The sequence below is a fragment of the Stenella coeruleoalba genome, assembly GCF_951394435.1.
Source record: "Stenella coeruleoalba genome assembly, chromosome: 4".
Lineage (NCBI taxonomy): Eukaryota > Metazoa > Chordata > Mammalia > Artiodactyla > Delphinidae > Stenella > Stenella coeruleoalba.
The window spans coordinates 130,778,520-130,804,317 of record NC_137149.1 but is presented as its reverse complement, the minus strand read 5'-3'; the positions used below and the strand labels follow the sequence as shown (position 1 = coordinate 130,804,317).

Sequence of the window (25,798 nt, the reverse complement as noted above, 5' to 3'; positions counted from 1 at the left end):
TACTCAGTACTCTGTAATGGCCTGTATGGGAAAAGAATCTATTAAAAAAAGAGAAGAGTGGATGTATATGTATAACTGATTCACTTTGCTGTATACCTGAAACTAACACAACATTGTAAATCAACTCTACTCCAATAAAAAAATTTTTAAAAAAAGACTGACCCTGCTTTACTTTGGCATTTCAATACAGCCTCCTCCTGCATGTTGATTCTTTACACTTAGATTTAAGAAGGAAAAAATCTTTTATTATTTTCTAGAGTTGGCAGTTTAATGAATGTCCTCTGTGTAGCTGATTCATTTTAAAGCCATGTATTTCCTTGTCTAATTATTGACAGGGACAGGAAGTGGGATTAATGGCTAATCTTTCAGGATTCCCCTGAGGCATTACTGCATGAGGCAATAGAGGTTTTTCCTTACTAGGACACATTTTCATGTTCTAGTGTATATTTAGACACTGAACCCCTTTTAAACTAATGGGAGGTCTGTGGGCCAAACATTTATAGGAAACGAAAGGAAATGGCATGGTAAAAGCAAGCTGTGAAAAAAGGTCTTCTAGCTTGCTGTTACCTAATCTGTCACATGAAAGACTTATTTTAACATTTCTATTAGGTAAGATGAACAGAAAAATACCACGCACAGTATTCTTTCCATATTTTTGCTCTTCTTTCTACGAATGCTGCCTCTTCATTTGAGTCATGTATTGGGGTAAGAAAAAAAGTGTGGAATATGATTTTTTCAACTAAATCAGAAATGCCATCCTACACTTAATGACTAATTGCAAAAGAACCAAAAAATTTTTTTTAATTGCTAACACAATTTTGGTAAAGCTTGGAGGGTGTAAATTTGTCAGTAAATAACTAACCATGTTATTCAAATTTTCAGTGAAAAATAGCATTTGGTCACATTGGTTGTAATTTGATTTGGTTTATTGTTTCGCTTTGCTTTTTTAGGAGACCTAGAGATTTATTCTAATATTGATCATTCTCTTAACTTCCATACTTAGTGGATCTAATCCATATCCACATAGCCACACTTTTTTTCTTCTCTGTTCTTGCCACCTTCTTACCTGCATAGCAGATTATCAAAGGGAGTAAAACTTCTTTCTCCAGCCATTGCTAACCAGTACTCTCTGCTGCAAGCTCCCTTCACTGCTCCAAGATAATAATCCCAAGCATATCCCATACCTCTCCAACCTCTTTCAGCCTCAAAAATAATTTCACTTAAGTAATTGTGATTCACTTTAAGAGGATAAAAAAAATCCCGTCCAGTCTAAATTAGGACGTCAATCTGACTTTCATTCCAAAGCTTCACCCCTTCCCACGGTTCAGACTTGACCACTGGATGAGGTAACTGTAATCACAAAGTGATCTTTGCTGTTTCCTCCTTCCTTCTGCATCTGCACTATCTTCCACTGCAGGTTCTCCCTGGGTGAAGGTAGTAGATAGGGAAGATTATGAAAATAAGAATGTCTTATATAACAGGTGTAATATAATTAGCCATAGTAATGCCCTCATGGGGCACATTTGTGCTCTCTTTGGGGACCCCACTAAAGGACCTCCAGCACGTGAATTTTCACCATATGAGTGACACATGTCCAGCGGACTTGTTATAACTGCCCTCAGTTCCTGCCCTCTTTGCTGTACCTCTTGGCCTCTCTCCCTGGGATTCCGTCTCCCCAGAACACTTCTTTCTTGGATAAGGGCTCAGTGAGACAGCAGGAATCCTTCCATGGTAGGCACATGGACCATGGGAGATTAGTGCATTTTTAACCCATCAAATCGTAGGATACCATTTGTTAGGCCTTTCTCTCTTTTTTTTTCTTTTCTTTTCTCTGTTTGTTCTATAATTGCAAGTTGTTCCAGCCAGCTTCATGGCTTAAGAATTCTCCAGGCTGGAAGCAGGCAGAAAGCAAACACCATTTTCTTAGTTTATGTATGTCTCTGCTCTAGGGAACCTGTCAAGGTCTCTAAAGAATTTTCCTGCCAGATTCCAGTCTGGTGGGAACATTAGGAAAGCTTAAAATTTTCTACAGCTACATAAGCATTCAGCCAGGAAGTCAGATTCTAGTCTCTTCTACTTCCTGGCGTCTCCAGTCTCTAAGACTTATTCAATTGGCTTGAGATAAGTGCCAGAGACCCATTCCCCACTTCCTTGGGAGGGGACAGAAAATGCCATAGTACTCTTAACTCCGTGACACACCTATTTTTGCTACTTTCTCTCCAATCACTCTTCAAAGTTCCTATTCTTTCATGCAAGATAGAAATTAATAGTTGTATTCATAGTCCCTAGAGAGGTTCTGCTATCTTTCAGTAATTTACTTATGGATGTTGTAAAGCATCTCTCTTTAACCTGTGAATATACTTACCTTCCTCAGGTTTATGTCCTCAGTTGAAATTCTAAGACACCAGAAAAAAACCCTAGTTAACATCCTGTGTCACCTATCTCGCTGTTGCAGAATCTGTTGTTCTGTCTTAAAGTCAAAAGCATTGTGTAGTAGGCTGAATAATGGCTCCCAAAGGTATCCAAATCCTAACCCTAGAACCTGTGAATATGTTGCCTTAAAAGGCAAAGAGAACTTTGCAGGGTGATTAAATTGAGTATCATGACTGGAAACATTTTCCTGCATTATCTGAGTAAGCCCTAAACATAATCACAAATGTCTTTATAACAGGGAGGCAGAGGGAGATTTGACTTCAGAAGTAGGAGATGTTATGGCAGATGCCAGAGTTGGAGTGATGCAGGAAAGGGTCAGGAACCAAGAAATGCAGGCGGCCTCCAGAACCTAAAATATGCAAGGAGACAGATTTTCCCCTAGAGCCACCAGAAGGAATCAGTGTTGCCTACACCTTGACTTTAGGCCAGTGAAACTGGTTTCAGACTTCTAGCTTCTGGAACTATAAGAGAATACGATTTTGCTGTTTTAAGCCACTAAGTTGTGTTAAGTTGTCACAGCAACCATAGTATATGAGTACACATTATCTCTCTTAGGATGCACTTCACTATAAGTTATTAAAATCTCAGACTCAAATGGACTGAAACAATAAGAAAGTATCATTTCACATATCAAATCTAGAGTTAGGGCAGATTTTAGGCTTTGGCTTCTTCCCATTTCTCTGTGTTATGCCCAATCTGTATGAAGTTTTATTCCTGAGCCTGCTTGTGTAAGGCTCCCAAGACGGCTTCCAGCAACAATGGGACAATATACTATCTCATTCGTTGAGAAAAAAAAAAAAAAACTATCATTCAGTCATAGCCTGTAAATCCTGCCTTGTAACATGAATTGGCCAGATTAGGGCACGTACTCACTCCTGGGCTCATAACTACTCAGGAAAGCTATTCTCTAATTAACTTGAGCAAGTGTTCTTGAACCAATCACAAGCAAGGAGTGAGATTAGCATAACTGACATCAACTAATCAGAATCTACCTCTGAAGCTGGGGGGTAGGATGAATACCTGGGCAAAACTGGCATTAAGAAGAGGGCAAAAGGTAAGGATATAGTTTATCATACAACTGGAACACTGTTGAGAATGAAAGGGTGTGACATCAGAATTCCACTAAGACAAGATGCAGACTAGTACTGTCCCACTCACCCTGGGACTTAGGGTTACCCTATGGGCAGGGTGTCAATAGTGTCATCTATAAGCATTTTGTTTAGGGCTGATTAGGGCACTCTTTTGGCTTAAGATCAAATCCTGAGAATAGATTACAAAAATGAGGAAACACTTGGTCTGGCAAGGTTAGATGACTTACTAAAGTCTTATAACTGGAAAGTGACAAAACCAAGTACATAAATAAATTTTCTTAATACAATTCAGTGTTCTTTCCACACACCACTTCACGTAATGTAGGGTCAAATACAGAAGCCACCCTTACCTGTAATAGTCATCTATAGCTGCCATAACAAATTCATGGCTTAAACAACAGAAATATATTGTCTCACAGTTCTGGAGGCTGGAAGTCTGAAATCAAGGTATTGGTAGAGTTGATTCCTTCTGAGGCCTGTGAGGGAAGGTCCTATTCCAGGCTTTGCTCCTTTGTTTATGGATGACCGTCTTTTCCCTATGTCTCTTCATGTCATCTTCCCTCTCTGTGTGTCTCTGTGTCCAAATTTCTTCTTTTATACGGACATCAGTCATATTGGATTAGGGCCCACCCTAATGACGTCCATTTAACCTTATTACCTCTGTAAAAATCCCACCTCCAAATAAAGTCATATTCTGATGTACTGGGGGTTAGGACTACAACATATAAATTTGGGAAGGGAACACAGTTCAGTTTAAAACACACCCCTAAGGGAAGTTCACAGGGGAAGGGGCCTTTTATCAAGGTAAGTATTATGTGGACATAAATATATACATATATAGAGACAGAGACAAAGAGAGAGAGCATGTATAAGCACACATGGGTATGTGTAAAATCAGCCCCTTATTTTTATTTTGAAATATCATATTCATATTTTTATAATAAAACGTTTCCTTTGAAGAAATGAATAAGCATATACCAGAATCTTGACTAAGCATAAAAATAATAAGTGGTGGTTCCATTACAATAATGTAGACACTAGGATGCATTTCTGCCAGTGTGAATCAATTAAGTTAGAACTGAGATCAAAAGATACTGTATTATATTTCTTTATTTTTCTCTCTTTTTCCTCACTATAGTTTAATTATATAAAGTAGAATTCCAAGAAGATGACTGCCAGGAAAGTTTTATTATCAACCTTTCTTTTGTTAAACAGCATCTAACATGAAATCTTTATTCATTATCTAGATTCTATTTTAAAGATTGATTTTGAAAAAGGTTTCATATTCTTATAACTTTCCGTCTTTGGTAATTTCATGTGCATTTGACATTTCATTAAAAAGAAATCATTCTGTTTCTTGATGATTCACTGAGTTCCTCAGATCAAACATTCCTTTGTAAGGATCTGTTTATTATATGAACACATGGCCCCATATAACCATACACACCCAAATACATGCAAAAAAATTAATAAATAAAAATCGTCTCCCTGGCCATCCTCTCTCAGTATACTCCCTCTGGGCCTATGGGCAAGTCTGACAAAAGGCAACACACTAATGTAGAGCTCACATAACTCCTCTTCTGTGCTCCTCCTTGTTTTTCTCCCATTTTCTCCACCCACTTCACCCACCCATTCTGACTTCCTACCAGAAAGATGCTATATCTTCTTTTTGCACCTCTCTGTGCTCAGCTAAATGCAGTACTCAGCACTCCAAAATCATATGATATAGATTTCTAGCATTACCAACATTTGAATTGCAAGCTCTTAAAGAATAATAAAATCCGATCCCAAAGTTATTAGACCTCCAAAAGTAGCACTCAGGCAATGTGACAAAAACTTTGCAGGGCCCTTAAATTACTGGCATAGAGCTCTCTGCCTTCTCATCTACCCATAAAGCTGACTCTTCCTATTGTACCTAGAGGGACAGTAGAACAAAACACCATATCCACTACTCAATTTCCCCAGAGAATGAAGGGAAAATGGGACTATTACCTTCTTCTCTATTCTTTCAAATGCAATAATCCCTGCCACCCACAGTCTTACCTGTACATATCAAAAAGTCTACTTCCATGACCCTTTTTAAGGATGCAGGATTTAGATCAACACCCTTAAAAATGTACACACAATGCACAACCATCAAAAGAGCAGAGATAGATTTATGCTTTTCAACACAGAAAGGAAGACCAAGCCTGGAAAAAGAACCCATGATGATACTTTGTGAAAAATTCTGGCAGCTACATTAGCTTTTGCTGAGAATTGCAAAATTGAATCAAGATAGACTGCAAGGGCAAAAGAAAATTTAAATGTCAAGTCAGGAAAGGCTGGTCTGACATCTTTTAACATAAAATTTGTGGGAGAATTTGCCTCAGCAGACCATAACAACCAGCAAAGCTTCCTGAATAATTAAAGCAGAGTACTAAGGTGAGTGTTGCCTACTTGACTTGTTTTTTAACGTGAATGAATCTAGTTTGTTTTGGAAGCAGGAACCTCCCAGAATGTTTATATCCTGCATTAGAAGTATATACTGAATTCATTTTTCACAGCTCTTTCCTTCATTCTGTATTTTACAGAAAATGTTGATGTTAAGAACCAGTTTCATCATTCTCAATGGTGAAAAACTGAAAGCATTTCCTCCAGGAAAAAGACAAGGATGTCCACTCTTGCCACTATTACTCAACACAGTTTTGGAAGTCCTAGACATGGCAGTCAGAGAAGAAAAAGAGATAAAAGGAATCCAAATTGGAAAAGAAGAAGTAAAACTATCACTGTCTGCAGATGACATGATACTATACACAGAGAATCCTAAAGATCCCGCCAGAAAACTACTAGAGCTAATGAGTGAATCTGATGAAGTTGCAGGATACAAAGTTAATGCACAGAAATCTCTTGCATTCCTATATACTAACAACGAAAGATCAGAAAGAGAAATTAAGGAAACAATCCCATTCACCATTGCAACAAAAAGAACAAAATACCTAGGAATAAACCTACCTAAGGAGGTAAATGACCTGTACTCGGAAAACTATAAGACACTGATGAAAGAAATCAAAGATGACACAAACAGATGGAGAGATATACCATGTTCTTGGATTAGAAGAATCAATATTGTGAAAATGACTATACTACTGAAAGCAACCTACAGATTCAGTGCAATCCCTATCAAACTACCAATGGCATTTTTTTCCAGAACTAGAACAAAAAATCTTAAAATTTGTACAGAGACACAAAAGACCCCGAATAGCCAAAGCAGTCTTGAGGGAAAAAAACCGAGCTGGAGGAATCAGAGTCCGTGACTTCAGACAAAGCTACAGTAATCAAGACAATATAGTCCTGACACAAAAACAGAAATATAGATCAATGGAACAGGATAGAAAGCCCAGAGATAAACCCACGCACCTATGTTCAACTCAGCTATGACAAAGAAGGCAAGGATATACAAGGGAGAAAAGACAGTCCCTTCAATAAGTGGTGCTGGGAACACTGGACAGCTACATGTAAAAAAATGAAATTAGAACACTCGCTAACACCATACACAAAAATAAACTCAAATGGATTAGAAACCTAAATGTAAGACTGGACACTATAAACCCTTAGAGGAAAACATAGGAAGAACACTCTTTGACATAAATCACAGCAAGATCTTTTTTGACCCACCTCCTAGAGTAATGAAATAAAAACAAAAATAAACCAACAGGACCCAATGAAACTTAAAGGCTTTTGCAAAACAAAGGAAACTATAAACAAACGAAAAGACAACCTTCAGAATGGGAGAAAATATTTGCAAATGAATCAATGGACAAAGGATTAATCTCCAAAACCTATAAACAGCTCATGCGTCTCAATATAAAAAAAAAAAACAAACCCAATCCAAAATTGGGCAGAAGACCTAAATAGACATTTATCCCAAGAAGACATATAGATGGCCAAGAAGCACATGAAAAGCTGCTCAACATCACTAATTATTAGAGAAATGCAAATCAAAACTACAATGAGGTATCACCTCACACCAGTTAGAATGGGCATCATCAGAAAATCTACAAACAACAAATGCTGGAGAGGGTGTGGGGAAAAGGGAACACTCTTGCACTGTTGGTGGGAATGTAAATTGATACAGCCACTATGGAGAACAGTATGGAGGTTCCTTAAAAAACTAAAAATAGAATTACCATATGATCCAGCAATCCCACTACTGGGCATATACCCAGAGAAAACCATAATTCAAAAAGACACATGCACCCCAATATTCACTGCAGCACTATTTACAATAGCCAGGTCATGGAAGCAACCTAAATGCCCATAGACAGACAAATGGATAAGGAATATGTGGTACATATATACAATGGAATATTGCTCAGCCATAAAAAGGAACGAAATTGTGTCATTTGTAGAGACATGGATGGATCTATAGACTGTCCTACAGAGTGAAGTAAGTGAGAAAGAGAAAAACAAATACCGTATATTAACACATATATGTAGAACCTAGAAAAATGGTACAGATGAACTGGTTTGCAAGGCAGAAATAGAGACACAGATGTAGACAACAAACATATGGACACCAAGGGGGGAAAGTGGTGGCGGCGGTAGTGGTGGTGGGATGAATTGGGAGATTGCGATTGACATATATACACTAATATGTATAAAATAGATAACTGATAAGAACCTGCTTTATAAAAAAATAAATTAAATAAAACTCAAAAATTCAAAAAAAATACAATGGAGGTTAGTAACAGTACTCATCTCACAGAGTTATGAGAATTTAAGGTATTAATAACATGTAAATATTCTTAGGAATGTGCCTTTATGCACATCATTCATTTCACTAGGTTGAATTAGAATTGAAAAGTGGGTTATTATCTTCCCTTGAATTACAGTGAAAATTAAAATGATCACACATTTAACTAACATGAACTTACATAAACCACACACCAAACAGCACAAACAATATTATATTTAGAAAATGGAAATGAAAGGATATTGGAGAAGATTGCAAGGAAGATATTTATAATGTGCAATCATACATATATCATCATTAATTTTATTTTCAATTTTATTTTTATTTATAACTTGAAAACCTGCCTACAACCAACAATTAGAAATTATGATTAAGATGTAACAAACATGTTTTGAATGTTTCATAACTGAATTTATAGGAAATTTAGTGACTACTGTATGGCCAAAGCAAAGAATGAACTAACACAGAGCTAATATTGTGGTGTCAAAGTGATTAGAAGACTTGGATTTAATGGTTGTATGAGGTAGGGAAATGAAGCTTTGACTTTAACAACACAGAGTAGGACCTGAGACGTCTCCAAAAGCTGAATCCCTGGTAAAAGTATGAACAAGAAAAAAATCTACTTGTAAAGATAGGAGACATTGAGGAAGCTTATATATTTCTATTTAGTTCTTTTGTGGAAAAAAATGTGTAATCATGTTTTGGCCATGTGTGTGAAGTTTGAATTTATACTAACTGCATGGCATAGAAGTCACCAAGCTGAAAAGTGTAACATTAAAAAGATGCTCAGCTAGTCCAAGAGTGGCTGGCAGAAGGAAATACACACTCCTTTGGATGGGTCCACCCAGCAACTAGAAATACAAAACTCTGTAGCAGTAAAGAAAACCTCAAGACACAGTTCATCACATCAACTGAAGCAGGAACTTTGACATAATCACTACCTGGGCTGCAAATTTCACTTTTCTCTGTCTTCGTGGGAGATCAGATTGATAATGAAGTCAAAAGCAGTCTTCTCTGTAATTAAAAATGATTTCAGTGTATCAAATTTAACCTAATGCTATTACTCTGGTCAGGAATTATCTAGCTATTTGGGAGGAATATGAAGGAGTACATAAAATATTGTGGGTTGGTGTTTGCCTGCCTACATCATCAGGACCTAGTACTTTAAGTTTCTTATTCAAATCACTAGAGATGTGTTAATATAGTCTGATAAAGGTTGAAGTAAATACAATCTAAATCCACGCATATCAGCATCTACCTTGGCCAGAAACACATCCAGGGCTTTTCTGGATTTGGCCAGCCATGGAAAGCAATGAAATGCTGCTATAATTTTCAAAGGCAGGTGACTTTCCTTTCTTCTTAAAAAATGAAACATCTTAGAAAATGGAATTGAAGAAAATTTTTTACTTTAAAGTGCGTTTATCCAAGAGTCTGTAAGGTATATAAAGGATATGATAAAAGCATTAAGATTTTGCCTGCGTGAAGAGCAGCAAGTTCTTCAGATTTGTGGTTACCAAGGGGGACGAGAGGTGGGGGAGGGATGGAGTAGGAGTTTGGAGTTAGAAGATGCAAACTATTATACATAGGATGGATAAACAACAAGGTCCTACTGTATAGGACAAGGAACTATATTCAATACCCTGTGATAAACCATAATGGAAAAGAATATTTTTTTAAAGTGTATATATATATATATATATATATATACACTTATACAAAGTTATATATATATACTTATACGAAGTTATATATATATATATAGCCTTACTGTACAGCAGAAATTAACACAACACTGTAAATCAACTCTACTTCAGTAAAAAATAAAATAAAAGATAAAGAATGGCAAGTTCCTCCATTTTTATACATCATGCTGAGTATGGTGCTTCTTACTGCAAAACAACTCTCATCAGTACTGTCTGGATCATGAGGTCCTGAAAATAGCTTACAGACCAAGGTGATAGCAGTTAAGGTGTTGAGAAATGATGAATTTTGAATATATTTTAAAGGGAGAGCCACAGGAGTTCCAAACAGAGCAGATATGAGATATAAAGATAAGAAAGAATTCAAGGGCAACTAGAAGATTTTTGTCCTAAGGACCTGGAATTATGGAGTTGACATCAACTGAGGTAGGAAAAACCAGAAATGGGACAGGTTTGGATGGAAGAGCAGGACTTCAGTTTTTAATATGTTGACCTTGAAACATTTATTAGATTTTGAAGTGAAGATGTAGTGGGGGCAGCTGAATATACAAGTCTGGAATTTGAGACGTCTAGGCATGGAGATAAAAGTATGAAAATTGTCAGCATACGAGTGATAGTTAAAGCCTTAAGACTCAATGAGGTTGTCAAGGAAGTGAGTACAGATGCTGAAAAGAAAAGGACCAAGAACTCTAAGGGACATTCTAATATTACATGCTCAGGGAAAGCAGCAACACCCAGCAAGGGAGACTGAGACAATGTAGTCCATGAGACAGAGGGAAATCATGAGGGTGTGATGTCTTGAAAAACAGGTGGAAAATGGGCATTAAGGAGAAGTAAATCATTCATGAGTCAAAGCTGCTCTTAGGTCACATTAAGAACTGAGAACTCGTGGGAGGAGACACAAGAGGGAGGGGATATGGGGATATATGCATACGTATAACTGATTCACTTTGTTATTCAGCAGCAACTAACACAACAATGTAAAGCAATTATACTCCAAGAAAGATGTTTTTAAAAAAAACCTGAGAACTCTCTATTGCACTTTGCAGTGTGAAGTTATTGATGACCTTGATGATACTAAATTCAAACAACAGGAGAAAAACCTTAACAATTAAAACACTATAATTGGATTTGGTAAGTGTGGTAGGCAGAATAATGATTCCCCCCACACCCTTCCCCCAGAGATCTCCTGTCCTAATCCCTCAACCTGTGAATATGCTGTAACATGGCAAATGGGAATTAAAGTTGCAAAAGGAATTAAGGTTACAAATCAGCTGACCTTAAAATAGGGAGGTTGGGCTTCCCTGGTGGCGCAGTGGTTGGGAGTCCGCCTGCCGATGCAGGGGACACGGTTCGTGCCCCGGTCCGGGAAGATCCCACATGCCACGGAGTGGCTGGGCCCGTGAGCCATGGCCGCTGAGCCTGCGCGTCCGGAGCCTGTGCTCCGCAATGGGAGAGGCCACAACAGTGAGAGGCCCGCGTACCACAAAAAAAAGTAAATAAAATAAAATAAAATAGGGAGGTTATCATGGACTATTCAGTGGGCCCAGTGTAACCTCAAGGGTCCTCAAAAGTGGGAGGAGAGGCAGAAGAGGAGATCAGAGTGATGCAATGGGATCGACTCACCCTTGATAGCTTTGAAGACGGAGGAAGGGGGCCATGAGTCAAAACATGCCGGTGGCTTCCAGCAGCTGGAAAAGGCAAAAACAAATGGATTCCCTCTTAGAGCCCTTGAGAAAAGAATACAGGCCTGCCAACACCTTGATTTTAGCCCAGTCAAGGCTCTTGGCCGACTTCTGACCTACAGAACGGTAAAATCATAAACTTGTGTTGTGCTAAGCCACTACGTTTGCGGTAGTTTTTTGTAGTAGCTCTAGAAAACGAATACAGTAAGAAAGCTGTTCACTGTACCATCCCCTTCTCTTAGTTTTCAGGCTTTAAGGCCTCATGGCTGTCACAGTTAAACTATAAAGGTATTTGTGGTTTAGTGCGGCTGACGCTAATTTTTCACAATCAGTCTAAAGTCAAGTTACAAATTTCCAAGCAACTGATGCATAATGACGATAAAAAGCCCCATGTGAAGACAATTATTGCTAGGCCTCTCAAAGTCCTAAGTGAATTAGAAATGTTAATTCAAAGTAGAGATTTGAGAGACAGAGAGAGCAGTTAATAATAGTTTTCTCATGTTCTTGGGGCACCTGAAATCTTACAGAATTGTGTCTAACAACAAAAGAAGTCTGGACCAGCGATATACTTCATTGGAATAAAAGCTAAACACATCACAATGCGAGAAAGGGAAAATGAGCAAATAATGGCAGAAGTCTTGAAATAACCAAACTGTATAATGTGAAGGGGGAACAGAGAATCCTCGAAACAGAAAGCAATTCAGGCACAAGGCAAGCATAAAATTCTACGTACTTGCATGAGATTATAGTCTCCTTTGGATTTTCCCTGTATCAGAGAATCATATCATCATCCACCAGTGGCCCAAATCATCAACTCTGGCATCAGCTTTATCTTCTCCCTCTTCTCTTATAGTATCGGATCCATCATCAACTCCGGTCACCCTAACTCACTCATCTCTCTCTATTCTCACAGGTGTTCATCTGGATTGGACCACCTCCATCTCTTACCTGGTTTACTCCAAAGCTTCCTGACTTCTTCCCTGGCCCCTAGGCTTCCCCTTTCCAGGTCATTCTTCAGACTTCTGAAGTGATCTTCTTAAAGCACAAATAGAACCACATATTCCCTAGTTAAATCCCCCAGGGGCTTCTGGAGCCTTTGTCATGAAGTTCAAACTCCTTAGCATAGATTATAGAGTAGTTCTAATAATTTCCTCTTATTTTTCTCCTTCCCCCAACCTGCTACCCTTTTCCTGAATTATAACAAATTCCATATCGTGGCTGGGATCCACCACAATTTTTCTAGCCACCGATCCTTGCGTAGGTAGTTTTCTCTGCTCGGACTACGCCCTCTAACTTCCCCTAATGGCCTTCACCTGGCTAATCTTATGCATGCTTCAGATCTCAGCAAACAATAGCAGGTTTTCCACACAGCCTTCCTAGATCTTAGAAATCAAGTTGAATGCCACTCCTATGGGCTCCCCAAACATCCTATAACCATATATCATATTGTAATTGCGTTTTTGTTTTCCTGTCTCCACACTAAAATGTTAACTCCTTGAATGAAAGGACTTTATTCTAATCAAAGTTAACTATTGCACCAAGCAAAATGCCTGACATGTAGTTGGTTTTTGATAAATGTTTTGCAAATGAGAGGTAAAAAATATATAACATATATTTGGAAAGAAAAAAGTACAGAATTCACTGTTTCCATCTGACTAAATGCTGATATTGTTTGCTAGAATGAGGTAACCAAAATTTAGCCTAAGAAGCCAGCACTGTTAGAAATTTTGTAGTTATTTATCCTCAGCCAAATGTCAAATAAGTATACAGCACTTAATGCTACCTTTTTCAAACGGGCCTCAGCAATATTAACCAATAATCATAAGATTTCCTGCTGTTTCCTCAGTAAACAGTGCTAAATGCTAGTCATATCACTAAGAGGACTTCACAATTTCTTCCCTCTTCCCACTTCTGCTGAGGGTTTAATTCACCAGGTGCTCTGCCCTCACCAGCCAGGCTTTCTACGATAAATTTCCTCTCTCCGGTGCTACCATTCCCCTAGGCTTAATCGAACTCATGATCAGACACAAGATGTTGACATTATATCTAACAGGTTTGTCTTTTACCATCTTGACTTGTATTAACCAATAGGAATAGCTTGATCTGGCTTCTAGTTAAATGTCCTTTGTCAAGTCACAAAACTAGTTTTTTCCATTTCTCCAGCTATAAATTTTCATGACACTGGGATATTTGGAAGTTTAATAATTTGACTGTAGAAAACATTTGCAGATGAACAGGATACTGAAATAATGTGACTATTCCCTGAATGCAATCTTTCCCTCCCATTACCAGTACAGATACAGCAAAGCAGTGGAAAATTTTGCAGTTCTGCAGTGTAAACATTCTTAGATATTAGACAACATTGTGAAGGACCAAAGTGGTGATCAATCTCAGTAAGTACTGTTTAGAATGGCTCCGAAAAACAGAATGTGCTCTCTGTATGACTTTACATTTTAGCACCAAGAAACTAAATGCTATTGCCACTGGAAGTTAATAATTATTCTCCAATCATATATTGCACATTGTGTGTTCTCATTCTTTTCTATGTGGTTTTTAATCATAGAAATGGGAAGTTTACAGTTCCTGCTGTCTGGAATAAAACTACATCATATTCAGTAGTTTGCAACCTAATAACAAAAAATTAAGCAGAACAAAATCAAGTTTATAAAAGAAATCTACCAATCTTTTAAACAAGCAGTCATGTAATAAAGGACTCATTGAATTATAGTTTCTCTGTTCTTTGTAAGGAACTAGTCAACTTTTCTGCAAAACAGGTGAGACTGAATTTCTCTGTGACTCAGCACACATTTTAATCATCCCTGTATCACAGCTGACAGCTCTTTTCTGAAAAATTTGGTTCTGAGCAAGTTAATCAAAATTCCACTTCCAGAATTATGATATTTGGTATTGTTTCATTAAGTTTTATTTTTAGTAAGGCAGAAATTTTCACATGTAGAAGACGCTTGAAAATTATCCTTTGAGCTCTCTTTTCTACCACTAAGTCATATTAAAGTTTTGCTAAGCAGAGTCACTGCTGGAACAAATCATTAATTGAAAGGTAAAACCTTAGGATGCCTACCTCTGACTCCACGATATTTGATAGTGCTTTAATTCTAAATAATTAACTCAACACAGAAAAAAAAGCACAGTAATAACTATCATCACTTGACAACTACCGTGTCGTGTCTATGTTTCCATGGAGATAGAGTTATTTGATTCTCTCGCCTAATAATCATCATTTTAAAATCTAACCTGAGCATCTATGTCTTTGGATCAATCAGTTTTATGCATTTATATTTATTGTAACTACTGTTACGTTTGGATTTATTCCTGACAGACTATTTTACACCCCTATTTACCATAGTTTCTTTTTTCCACCCTCTCCTTTCCTATATTCCATTGGATGAAGGAACTATCCTTTTGCTGGTTTATTTCTATACTTCCGGTGGTGACCACTAATTTTTTTGATAGCACATATATGTTTACTTTCTCTTATCACTTTTAAGCCTATCCATAGCTAAATTTTTCCCTTTTAAAATGTCAAGAGCTAGCTCACAGGGCAGATTTGTGTGAATTAGAGAAAGGTAACTCTCCCTGAGGAAAAAAATCATTTTAAGTTAGCCTGGGGATTTTTCTGGAGCCCTGCCAGGCAAGCAGACCTGCCTCCCTATATGCACATGTGTACGTACTTCTCTCGGCAGTTCAAGTGACCCATTCAACTCAGATCTCACCTCCATCCCACCTATTAGCTAGTAAGACAATCACGTGAGGGCTAGAACTCTGGCCCTAATTCTCTCTCTGAGAAGTCTCTGTAATGTAAATGATGCCTCTTTGGTGTGATGCCATTAAAGCAGCACAGACCTGAAGCTCCCTATGCTGCAGGGTTGCCCGAACAAGGCGAAAGCTTCAGCATACACTTACCACCTCTGGCCTCTCCACAACAGTGTGGTCAGCATATAAAATGCTTTAGGTCTGGATTGCTTGGCATATATTTTAGCTTGTTTTCATCCTTCATTGTTTAAACAGTGAACCTTACCAAGTTAGTTACTCATGCTAACTTCCCTTATCTCAAAGTATCTTAGATGTATTTCTCTTCTTGTTTGAGTACTTTGTCCTAGAGCACGAGTTGGCAAACTTTTCTGTAAAGGACCAGACAGCAAATATCTTAAGTTTGTAGACCATACATTCTGTCGTAACTACTCAGCTCTGCCATCATGGCAGGAAAGAAGCCATAGATTATACACAAGTGAATGAGTGGCACTGGGTTCTAATAAAATGTATTTACGAAAACATGTGTTGGACCAGTTTTGACCCATAGCCCATAGTTTTCTGACTCTTGTCCTAGAGTATGTTCAGAAAGGCTCATTGTGTGGTAAATATTCTGAAGCACTGTGTATGTCATGATTCTTTATGTGCCTTTAAATAATCCAGCTGGGAAAAATTCTAGATTCAAATGTCTTTTTATTCAACACTCTAAAAATAGTATTCCATTATCCAACATTGCTATTGCACAATCTGATAACAATGAAATCCTTGTTAGATGGAGAGGATCTGCTTTTAATCTCTGGAAACTATTAGAATTTTTCTCTTAGACTTAGTTTTTCTTACATTTCACCAGCATATGCATGGGTATAAGTTATCATTTTTCTATTCTGTTTCCCACTGCATAAAATTTGTCAATTCATTGCATGAATATCTTTCCTTCGCTTAAGGAAAACATTCATTGTTTTTAAATTATTTCCTTCTATTCACTGTTTGTCTCGCCATCTGAAACACCTCTTAACAAATATCGATGCTACTTCTATTTTCCTTAATTCTTAATTTTTTGTCATGTGGTCCTTCACTTTATCCCTTTCTGATGCCTTTGGAGTAAGGTCCTGGACCTCATCTTCCAGCTCTCTCATTTATCTTCCATTGTATCCATATAGCTTCTCAGTCCCTCTATTGAGTCCTTGATTTAAGCTATCATATTTTTCATACTAAGTCTTTCCAGTTGAATTGTATACATGACTGTTTTCTCCTTCATATGTCCACTTTCCTATCTACATTTGAGGAAAATTACTCTACCTATGTGTAACATAAAATCTGATTAAGCAGGGCTTAAACAAATTAAGCTGTTTACTTTTCACAAATAGCAAGAGGTTTGGAAGTAAATGGTTGCTAGAAGTTCAAAGTGTTAGCGTCAAGATCTCTTCTTCCCACTGTCTTTCCCTCATGGTGGCCAGATGGTGAATGCCTCCAGACATCTTCCAGCTGGAAGGTAGCTGGAAGAAGGGAGGGCAAGGAGAAGGAAGAAGAAGCAATACCTTTATCAGGCAAAGACTTTCCCAGAATTCCTCAGTGGACGTCTTCTATCTGATTAGCTACCACTGTGTTGCATATCCAACTCAAGCTGCAAGGCCATCTTAATGTTAGGTTTTTGGCTTCCCAGACTCTAATAGTAGAGGAAGGTAAGACAAAAGCTGGTCACAAAGGATACTGAGTGAGCCTACAATGCACAGTATCTGCCACAATCCTTATTTCTCTGAGATTTTGTTTGCTTATTTTAAATTCTTTGTTTGCGGGGGTGCTGGGAAGATGGCGGAACAGTAAGACGCGGAGATCACCTTCCTCCCCACAGATACACCAGAAATACATCTATACGTGGAACAACTCCTACAGAACACCTACTGAACGCTGACAGAAGACCTCAGACCTCCCAAAATGAAAGAAACTCCCCCACGTACCTGGGTAGGGCAAAGGAAAAAAAGAGTAAACAGAGACAAAAGGATAGGGACGGGACCTGCACCAGTGGGAGGGAGCTGTGAAGGAGGAAACGTTTCCACACACTAGGAAGCCCCTTCGCGGGCGGAGACTGCGGGTGGCGGAGGGGGGAAGCTTCGGCGCCGCGGAGGAGAGCACAGCAACAGGGGTGCGGAGGGCAAAGCAGAGAGATTCCCGCACAGAGGAACAGGGCCGACCGGCACTCACCAGGCTGAGAGGCTTCTCTGCTCACCCGCCGGGGCGGGTGGGGCTGGTAGTTGAGGCTCAGGCTTCGGTCGGAGCGCCGGGAGAGGACTGGGGTTGGCGGCGTGAACACAGCCTGCAGGGGGCTAGTGCGCCGCGGCTAGCCGGGAGGGAGTCCGGGGAAAAGTCTGGAGCTGCCGAAGAGGCAAGAGACTTTTTCTTCCCTCTTTGTTTCCTGGTGCGCGAGGAGAGGGGATTAAGAGCGCTGCTTAAAGGAGCTCCAGAGACGGGCGCGAGCCGCGGCTAAAAGCGCGGACCCCAGAGACGGCCATGAGACGCTAAGGCTGCTGCTGCCGCCACCAAGGGGCCTGTGTGCGAGCACAGGTCACTATCCACACCCTTCTTCCGGGGAGCCTGTGCAGCCCGTCACTGCCAGGGTCCCGGGATCCAGGGACAACTTCCCCGGGAGAACGCACGGCGCGCCTCAGGCTGGTGCAACGTCACGCCGGCCTCTGCCGCCGCAGGCCCGCCCCGCATACGTGCCCCTCCCTCCCCCCCGGCCTGAGTGAGCCAGAGCCCCCGAATCAGCGGCTCCTTTAACCACGTCCTGTCTGAGCAAAAAACAGACGCCCTCTGGCGACCTACACGCAGAGGCGGAGCCAAATCCAAAGCTGAACCCCGGCAGCTGTGTGAACAACGAACAGAAAGGGAAATCTCTCCCAGCCGCCTCAGGAGCAGCAAATTAAAGCTCCACAATCAACTTGATGTACCGTGCCTGTGTGGAATACCTGAATAGACAACGAATCATCCCAAATTGAGGAAGTGGACTTCGAGAGCAAGATCTATGATTTTCTCCCCTTTTCCTCTTTTTGTGAATGTGTATGTGTATGCTTCTCTGTGAGATCTTGTCTGTATAGCTTTGCTTCCACCATATGTGCTAGGTTTCTATCCGTCCACTGTTTGTTTTTTTTTAAATTTTTTTCTTAATAATTAATTTTAATAACTCTATTATACTTTACTTTCTTTCTTTCTTTCTTTCTTTCTTTCTTTCTTTCTTTCTTTCTTTCTTTCTTTCTTTCTTTCTTTCTTTCTTTCCTTCCTTCCTTCCTTCCTTCCTTCCCTCCTTTAGACAACGAATCATCCCAAATTGAGGAGGTGGACTTTGAGAGCAACATTTATGATTTTTTCCCCTTTACCTCTTTTTGTGAGGGTGTATGTGTATGCTTCTGTGTAAGATTTTGTCTGTACAGCTTTGCTTCCACCATTTGTCCTAAGGTTCTATCAGTCCCTTTTTTTTTCTAAATAATTATTTTTTAATTCAATAACTTTATTATACTTTATTTTATTTTACTGTATCTTCTTTCTTTCTGTCTTTTTTCCTTCCTTCCCTCCTTCCTTCCTTCCCTCCTCCCTCCCTCCCTCCCTCCCTCCTCTTTCCTTCTTGCCTTCTTTCCTTCTTTTCTTTCTTCCTTCCTTCCTTCCTTCCCTTCTTTCTTTCTTTCTTTCTTTCTTCCTACTTCTACTAATTCTCTCTAATTTCTCTCCCTTTTATTCTGAGCCGTGTGGATGAAAGGCTCTTACTGCTCCAGCCAGGAGTCAGGGCTCTGCCTCTGAGGTGGGAGACCCAACTTCAGGACACTGGTCAACAAGAGACCTCCCAGCTCCACATAATATCAAATGGCGAAAATCTCCCAGAGACCTCCATCCTAACACCAGCACCCAGTTTCACTCAACGACCAGCAAGCTATAGTGCTGGACAACCTATGCCAAACAACTAGCAAGACAGGAACACAACCCCACCCATTAGCAGAGAGGCTGCCTAAAATCATAATAAGTCCACAGACACCCCAAAACACACCACCAGACGTGGACCTGCCCACCAGAAAGACAAGATCCAGCCTCATCCACCACAACACAGGCACTAGTCCCCTCCACCAGGAAGCCTACACAAACCACTGAACCAACGTTAGCCACTGGAGACAGACATCAAAAACAACGTGAACTACGAACCTGCAGCCTGCAAAAAGGAGACCCCAAACACAGTAAGATAAGCAAAATGAGAAGACAGAAAAACACACAGCAGATGAAGGAGCAAGATAAAAATGCACCAGGCCTAACAAATGAAGAGGAAATAGGCAGTCTACCTGAAAAATAATTCAGAATAATGATAGTAAAGATGATCCAAAATCTTGGAAATAGAATGGACAAAATGCAAGAAACATTTAACAAGGACCTAGAAGAAATAAAGATGAAACAAACAATGATGAACAACACAATAAATGAAATTAAAAGTACTCTAGATGGGATCAATAGCAGAATAACTGAGGCAGAAGCACAGATAGGTGACCTGGAAGAAAAAATAGTGGAAATAACTACTGCAGAGCAGAATAAAGAAAAAAGAATGAAAAGAACTGAGGACAGTCTCAGAGACCTCTGGGACAACATTAAACGCACCAACATTTGAATTATAGGGGTTCCAGAAGAAGAAGAGAAAAAGAAAGGGACTGAGAAAATATTTGAAGAGATTATAGTTGAAAACTTCCCTAATATGGGAAAGGAAAGAGTTAATCAAGTCCAGGAAGCACAGAGAGTCCCATACAGGATAAATCCAAGAGAAATAAGCCAAGACACATATTAATCAAACTGTCAAAAATTAAATACAAAGAAAGCATATTAAAAGCAGCAAGGGAAAAACAACAAATAACACACAAGGGAATCCCCATAAGGTTAACAGCTGATCTCTCAGCAGAAACTCTGCAAGCCAGAAGGGACTGGCAGGACATACTGAAAGTGATGAAGGAGAAAAACCTGCAACCAAGATTACTCTACCCAGAAAGGATCTCATTCAGATTTGATGGAGAAATTAAAACCTTTACAGACAAGCAAAAGCTGATAGAGTTCAGCACCACCAAACCAACTTTACAAAAAATGCTAAAGGAACTTCTCTAGACAAGAAACACAAGAGAAGGAAAGACCTATAATAACGAACCCATTTAGAAAATGGGAATAGCAACATACATATTGATAATTACCTTAAATGTAAATGGACTAAATGCTCCCACCAAAAGACACAGATTGGCTGAACGGATACAAAAATAAGACCCATATATATGCTGTCTACAAGAGACCCACTTCAGACCTAGAGACACATACAGACTGAAAGTAAGGGGATAGAAAAAGATATTCCATGCGAATGGAAACCAAAAGAAAGCTGGGGTAGCAATTCTCATATCAGACAAAATACACTTTAAAATAAAGACTAAATTTACCAAAGAATAAATTTACCAAATCAAGCCTTGGTAAATTTAAGAAAATTGAAATTGTATCAAGTATCTTTTCTGACCACAACGCCATGAGACTAGATATCAATTACAGAAAAATATCTGTAAAAACTACAAACACATGGAGGCTAAACAATACACTACTTAATAACGAAGTGATCACTGAATAAATCAAACAGGAAATTTAAAAATACCTAGAAACAAATGACAGTGGAGACACAACAACCCAAAACCTATGGGATGCAGCAAAAGCAGTTCTAAGAGGGAAGTTTATAGCAATACAAGCCCACCTTAAGAAGCAGGAAACATCTCGAATAAACAACCTAACCCTGCACCTCAAGCAATTAGAGAAAGTAGAACAAAAAAACCCCAAAGTTAGCAGAAGGAAAGAAATCATAAAAATCAGATCAGAAATAAATGAAAAAGAAATGAAGGAAACAATAGCAAAGATCAATAAAACTAAAAGCTGGTTCTTTGAGAAGATACACAAAATTGATAAACCATTAGCCAGACTCATCAATAAAAGAAGGCAGAAGACTCAAAATCAATAGAATTAGAAATGAAAAAGGAGAAGTAACAACTGACACTGCAGAAATACAAAAGATCATAAGAGATTACTACAAGCAACTCTATGCCAATAAAATGGACAACCTGGAAGAAATGGACAAATTCTTAGAAATGCACAACCTGCCAAGACTGAATCAGGAAGAAATAGAAAATATGAACAGACCAATCACAAGCACTGAAATTGAAACTGTGATTAAAAATCTTCCAACAAACAAAAGCCCAGGACCAGATGGCTTCACAGGCGAATTTTATCAAACATTTAGAGAAGAGCTAACACCTATCATTCTCAAACTCTTCCAAAATATAGCAGAGGGAGGAACACTCCCAAATTCCTTCTACGAGGCCACCATCACCTTGATACCAAAACCAGACAAGGATGTCACAAAGAAAGAAAACTACAGGCCAATATCACTGAGGAACATAGATGCAAAAATCCTCAACAAAATACTAGCAAACAGAATCCAACAGCATATTAAATGGATCATACACCAGGATCAAGTGGGGTTTATCCCAGGAATGCGAGGATTCTTCAGTATATGCAAATCAATTAATGTGATACACCATATTAACAAATTGAAGGAGAAAAACCATATGATCATCTCAATAGATGCAGGAAAAGCTTTCAACAAAATTCAACACCCACTTATGATAAAAACCCTCCAGAAAGTAGGCCTAGAGGGAACTTACCTCAACATAATAAAGGCCGTATATGACAAACCCACAGCCAACTTCTTTCTCAATGGTGAAAAACTGAAACCGTTTCCACTAAGATCAGGATGAGAAAAGGTTGCCCACTCTCACCACTATTATTCAACATAGTTTTGGAAGTTTTAGCCACAGCAATCAGAGAAGGAAAAGAAATAAAAGGAATCCAAATTGGAAAAGAAGAAGTAAAACTGTCACTGTTGGAGATGACATGATACTATACATAGAGAATCCTAAAGGTGCTACCAGAAAACTACTAGAACTAATCAAACAATTTGGTAAAGTAGCAGGATACAAAACTAATGCATAGAAATCTCTTGCATTCCTATACACTAATGATGAAAAATCTGAAAGTGAAATAAGGAAACACTCCCATATACCATTGCAACCGAAAGAATAAAATACCTAGGAATAAACATACCTAAGGAGACCAAAGGCCTGTATGCAGAAAACCAGAAGACACTGATGTAAGGAATTAAAGATGATACAAACAGATGGAGAGATATACATGTTACTGTACTGGAAGAATCAACATTGCGAAAATGACTAAACTACCCAAAGCAATCTACAGATTCAATGCAATCCCTATCAAACTACCACTGGCATTTTTCACAGAACGAAAACAAAAAATTTCACAATTTGTATGGAAACACAAAAGACCCCGAATAGCCAAAGCAATCTTGAGAACAAAAAACGGAGCTGGAGGAATCAGACTCCCTGACTTCCGACTATACTACAAAGCTACAGTAATCAAGACAGTATGGTACTGGCACAAAAACAGAAACATAGATCAATACAACAGGATAGAAAGCCCAGAGATAAACCCACGCACATATGGACACCTTATCTTTGATAAAGGTGGCAGGAATGTACAGTGGAGAAAGGACAGCCTCTTCAATAAGTGGTGCTGGGAAAACTGGACAGCTACATGTAAAAGTATGAGATTAGATCACTCCCTAACACCATACACAAAAATAAGCTCAAAATGGATTAAAGACCTAAATGTAAGGCCAGAAACTATCAAACTCTTAGAGGAAAACATAGGCAGAACACTCTATGACATAAATCACAGCAAGATCGTTTTTGACCCACCTCCTAGAGAAATGGAAATAAAAACAAAAATAAACAAATGGGACCTAATGAAACTTCAAAGCTTTTGCACAGCAAAGGAAACCATAAACAAGACCAAAAGACAACCCTCAGAATGGGAGAAAATATTTGCAAATGAATCAACGGACAAAGGATTAATCTCCAAAATTTACAAGCAGCTCATGCAGCTCAATAACAAAAAAACAAACAACCCAATCCAAAAATGGGCAGAAGACCTAAATAGACATTTCTCCAAAGAAGATATATAGACTGCCAACAAACACATGAAAGAATGCTCAACATCACTAATCATTAGAGAAATGCAAATCAAAACTACAATGAGATATCATCTCACACCAGTCAGAATGGCCATCCTCAAAAAATCTAGAAACAATAAATGCTGGAGAGGGTGTGGAGAAAAGGGAACACTCTTGCACTGCTGGTGGGAATGTGAATTGGTTCAGCCCCTATGGAGAACAGTATGGAGGTTCCTTAAAAAACTACAAATAGAACTACCATATGACCCAGCAATCCCACTACTGGGCATATTCCCTGAGAAAACCAAAATTCAAAAAGAGTCATGTACCAAAATGTTCATTGCAGCTCTATTTACAATAGCCCGGAGATGGAAACAACCTAAGTGCCCATCGTCAGATGAATGGATAAAGAAGATGTGGCACATATATACAATGGAATATTACTCAGCCATAAAAAGAAACGAAATTGATCTATTTGTAATGATGTGGATAGACCTAGAGTCTGTCATGCAGGGTGAAGTAAGTCAGAAAAACAAAGACAAATACCGTATGCTAACACATGTATGTGGAATTTAAGAAAAAAAATGTCATGAAGAACCTAGGGGTAAGACAGTAATAAAGACACCGACCTACTGGAGAACGGACTTGAGGATATGGGGAGGGGGAAGGGTGAGCTGTGACAGGGTGAGAGAGAGGCATGGACATATATACACTAACAAACGTAAGGTAGATAGCTAGTCGGAAGCAGCCGCATGGCACAGGGATATTGGCTCAGTGCTTTGTGACAGCCTGGAGGGGTGGGATAGGGAGGGTGGGAGGGAGGGAGACGCAAGAGGGAAGAGATATGGGAACAAATGTATATGTATAACTGATTCACTTTGTTATAAAGCAGAAACTACCTCACCATTGTAAGGCAATTAAACCCCAATAAAGATGTTAAAAAAAAATTCTTTGTTTGGTCCGTGTATCTGTTCATCTGGTGTAGTTTTTAAATTTGTGGTATTTTTTAATGATGTTCTCAAACTTAAAATGTCTTAGAAAGTCATCCCTTAGAAGAAAGAGGTGCTACAGACCTCATCTAGCAATAGATGCCTCAGAGGAGAGGTGTGAGTCCAGGGCCTTTATTTAATGGGAAAGAGGAAGATACCCTCACGGTGTTGTTATGGACTGTACTTCTGTCCTGGCACTGTTCCTTTGCATTTGCAGTCTCCCACAGTTAAAGGGATCTGCACCTACTGTTCATCTCTCTCTACCCCAGCTAGGCGTGGTGTTACCCAACTACCTATTGCTAATGCTGGCCTGGCAGCTGGTAGGCAAGCTAAAGACAGGTCACATAGTGACAATTCTCTGGAATTGTTGAAGACCAGCAACCTTGCAACCAGAGAGAGGGCTAGAGAGAGGGGTGATAGGATAGGGCAAATTAAAAAGCCACAAAGCTCACTGTTCTTACCAAGTTTCATTATTCAAGTTTCAAGAATAAATGTCCTTCAAATTGTGGCAAGCCTTTAGTTAATTTTCAGAGTTCTGAAACAGTTGACTTTGATCATTCTTTTCCAGTGTTCTTGTCGCTTTTTATAAGGAACAGGGTTTTGGAGATTCTTATTCCATATTTCTGGAAGTGCTTCTCACCCGGTACATCATTTTCAGAATTTCCTTATATAAAAATACATATAGATGGTACAGGTATAGAAATAATATATGATAAGCCTGTTTTTCTTCATGTCAAATATTATTAGCTTCATGAATTGAAAATACTAAGACAAAATATAGTAACACCTATATTCAACAGCAGGCATAAAAGGAAAGCAAACAAGAAAAAACTACATGAATAAATACATCAATCTAGAGTGCAATTGCCATCTTTTGATTTTTGTTTTCTTAAAACCTTTCATTTTGGTTTTACTGGTCTAAAAAAATTAATAATAAGAAACCTCAATTAAAGAGAGTCAGGAGACTAGAAGTGTAGCTCTCACACCCTACAATGATAGCAGAGCCCAAGAGGAAGAAGAAAGACTCCTTCCTGGCAAGGACTCAGCCACTGAGAAGCCATAGATGCTGTTTTCTATAGCCCTCCCAACTTCCCTTTCCTCTCTATAAAAGAGCTCTCCTTCCCTTGCCCTGCAGAGAATTGTATGTGGCTCACCATGGTTATAGACCCCAAATGCAATTCTCTGCTGATACCAAGTAAACCCATTTTTGCTAGAGAAATAAATGGCAGTCTATTTGGTTTAGGTCAACACTAGTACACAAGTGATTTTAGAATTATTCAGATTTCATTCAAGACAATTACAGCTTTGAGGCAAAAAGAAATT

The 25,798-nt window shown here is 38.9% G+C and overlaps 1 long non-coding RNA gene across 2 annotated transcripts in view; it reads right to left on the bottom strand.

Moving 5' to 3' along the window:
- The window catches only part of LOC307186159, a 141,750-nt gene extending 123,610 nt beyond the window's left edge, over positions 1-18,140 (bottom strand). The window contains exons 1-2 of one of the 2 annotated variants that reach the window (XR_013828255.1): positions 17,612-18,140; positions 11,583-11,647 (exon numbers count right to left, since the gene is read on the bottom strand). This is a non-coding gene — a long non-coding RNA (uncharacterized lncRNA). The remainder of the gene's footprint in view (positions 1-11,582; positions 11,648-17,611) is intronic. The other variant, XR_013828256.1, reaches the window with a different exon arrangement.
- Between the last annotated feature and the right edge of the window lie 7,658 nt (positions 18,141-25,798).